This window comes from Lipotes vexillifer, unplaced genomic scaffold (genome assembly GCF_000442215.2).
Source record: "Lipotes vexillifer unplaced genomic scaffold, Lipotes_vexillifer_v1.1 scaffold492, whole genome shotgun sequence".
NCBI lineage: Eukaryota > Metazoa > Chordata > Mammalia > Artiodactyla > Lipotidae > Lipotes > Lipotes vexillifer.
In genome coordinates this window covers 1,698,568-1,702,070 of record NW_006780910.1, presented here as the reverse complement: position 1 = coordinate 1,702,070, position 3,503 = coordinate 1,698,568, and positions in this window count along the sequence as shown.

Here is a 3,503-nt window from a genome sequence, read left to right as displayed (position 1 = left end):
CCCAGGCCTCTCCTCTTAACCACTAACCTCTCTGATCATTGTGATACAGCAACCCACTCAGCCCTATACATGAGAAGGCCTCTTCCCTGGGAAATGTTTTGAGTTTTAATTTAATTATACATGATTTGTTTCAAGAGCATTGAAAGAGGGGACAACTCTATGATTTCACACAATAATACTCAATTCTGAGTCCTCATCTTACTTGACCCGTCCACAGCATTTGACCCGTCCACAGCATTTGACCCATTTAAAATTTTCTCCTCCTTGGAACAATTGGCTTCCAGGGTACCACATTCTCCTATATTTCCTCCTATCTTATCTGCCCTTTCTCAGTCTCCTTTGCTGGCTCCTCCCCAATCTCTCTGGCCCTTAATACTGAAGTAACCCAAGACTCAGTCCTTAAACGTTCTATCATCTATCTATCTATCTAAATCTGCATTTGCTCCTTTCTTTCTTTTTTTTTTTTTGCCAAACGCAGGCCTCTCACTGTTGTGGCCTCTCCCATTGCGGAGCACAGGCTTTGCTCCTTTCTTGATCTCATCCAGTCTCAAAGCTTTAAATGGCTCACAATGGCCAGATTCCTATCTCCTGCCCTAGACCACTTCCATAAACTCCAGGCTCACATATCAGCTGGCTATCCAACATTCCCACTTGATTGTCTAATAAACATCTCAAACCTAAAATGTCCAACAGATTATCCTCTCCCCAAACCTGTACCTCCCTCAGTTCTCCATCTCAGAAAATGGCAGCTCCATTCTTCCAGTTGCTAAGGCCGAAAACCTGAGTCATCCTTGACTCCTGTCTCTGGTACCCCACATCCAACTTGCCAGCAAATCCTGTTCACTCTACCTTCAAATAACATTTTAAAATCAACAAAAAAATAACTACCAGTTTATAGGAAACAGAGGACAAAGGAACAAGTTAATACCATAGGAATGTAATCAGCAAAATCCAGGATGTGCCAATTCCATCTACAAATAATGGCAAGGGAAGAAAAAGAGGAAGTGGGAGATTATCAATTCCAAGAGACTTAGGATACATGAAGCATCCAGAATAGTCGAATTCATAGAGACAGAAAGTGGAACTGTGGTTGCCAGGGGCTGGGGGGAGGAGGAGAAAATGGTGAGTTATTGTTCAATGAGTCCAGAGTTTCAGTCTGAGAAATTGATAAAGGTCTGGAGGTGAATGGTGGTGATGGTTGCCCAACAATGTGATGTTCTTAACGCCACTGAACTGTGTACTTAAAAATGCTCAAAATGGCAAATTTCTCACATTATATTTTAGTACAATACAATGTGTGGACTTTGGATCTGAACAAATACATTGTAAAAACATTTATATATGTAAAATACAGACTGGATATTTATAGGTTGCTAGTGTTTTGTTGTTGTTGTTGTTGTTGTTGTACGCAGGCCTCTCACTGTTGTGGCCTCTCCCGTTGCAGAGCACAGGCTCCGGACGCGCAGGCTCAGCGGCCATGGCTCACGAGCCCAGCCGCTCCGGGACATGTGGGATCTTCGCGGACCGGGGCACAAACTCGTGTCCCCTGCATCAGCAGGCGGACTCTCAACCACTGCGCCACCAGGGAAGCCCGAGTCGCTAGTGTTTTAATTGTGATTCTTTTGTTGTAGTAATTTTTTTTTAAGTTCTTACCTCTTAGAGGTACATCCTAAATATTTACAACCGAAATTATATACCTGAGATTTTCTTTAAAATAATCCAGTGTATTGGGTAGAGCTGGAGATAAAATAACAGGCCAGGTGTGGATCATTAAAGCTGACTGATGGGTCCGTAGGGATTCATTCCACGTTCTCTCTAATTTGTATGTTTGAAATTTTCCATAATAAAAAAGTTTTTAAAAACCATTCCCCCCCCAAAAAAGATTACTTCTCACCATCTCTGCTACTGCTGTTGTCACCTCTCACCTGGATTACCGCAGCCTCCTAATGGTCTCCCTGCTTCTGCCTCCCCAACACACGCTCTTGCTCACTCCCTTCTAATTTCCTTTCTTCCTTGAAACCCTCCAAGCACACTCCCATCTGGAGCCTGTGCACTGGCTGTTCCTCCTGCTGGCACCACGCTTCCCTCATATATCCCCCTGGCTCCCTCCCTTGCCTTCTTCAGACCTTGACTCAAAAAGCACCTTCCCGGGCTTCCCTGGTGGCGCAGTGATTGAGAGTCCGCCTGCCGATGCAGGGGACACGGGTTCGTGCCCCGGTCCGGGAAGATCCCACGTGCCGCGGAGCAGCTGGGCCTGTGAGCCATGGCCGCTGAGCCTGCGCGTCTGGAGCCCGTGCTCCGCTAACGGGAGAGGCCACAACAGTGAGAGGCCCGCGCACAGCAAAAAAAAAAAAGGCACCTTCCCAATGAAGATTTCCCCAGCGACTCTTTCAAAAACTGTAAGTCCCCTTGTTCGGCAGCTGACCCTAACAGTCCCTTTCTCCCTTCCAGGCTTCAATTTTTTCCTTAGAAATGATCACCATCTAAATTATAACAGGAAAGTGATAATAATAACAACATAAGGTAGTCTATAATATATAATGATACTATGGTATGCTCTATGCATTTTACTTAATCATCTTGATTATTGTTTACCTCCCCCCAAAGAATGTATTCTCAAAAAAATTCCTGTCTGCTTTGTTTGCTGCTATATTCTTGACACCCAGGACAGCATCTGGCACTGGCAGGCAATCCCTAAATATTTGCTGAATGAAAGAAGGAAGAAACACCAATGTGATTTACAAGTTCATGATCTTGGAGCAGTTTTCATTCATTCATTCAAAAAATACTTATGGAGCCTTTGTTGTGTGCAGGGCATTTGTCTAGATATCACAGGATAATAATTTATAGCCCTCCCTACACATACCACTACCCTATTTGAAATTTTCAACTTGGAATGATTAAAGTTGCTGTCAGATCAAAGTCAGAACATCTCATCGAAATGCAACTATCAATCCATCATCTATGGCTGTTCCATAACTGGAGTTCATGAACCAAGTCCCAACAAAATGAGGGCTCCACAGGGATCTGCTTAATTTAGTCTCTAAAGTGTTGGCAATCCAGATACAGTCCATTTCTCCTTATGCAGAAGGGTTGAGGAATACCTTGTGCCAGTTAACACTTACCTGGATTGCCCTCCTCCCTGCTGCTGCTGTTCCCACCACTCATGGTCAGAGGTTGTCACCCCAGCCCACCAGTTCTACTCATTCTGTCCGCTAAGTCCCTCTCGAATCCATCTGCTTCTCCCAGCCCCACTGCTGGTGCTGTAGCTGCCCGCCCCACCTCAATTATGACCCTGGGCTCTTGTCTCTTCACCTTCAGCCTTGTTCCCCTCGAATCCTGCCTCTGCATGGCAGCTAGGGAGGTCTTGTGTGACATCTCCGCCTCGTGTGGCCTCAAGCTGGCAAACATTTGATGCCTGCTACAGGCCCCCCATCACTGTGATTTAGGATTTAGGAGGACAATAAAACAAAACTAGCTCCCTGCCATCTCTGAAGTTTACA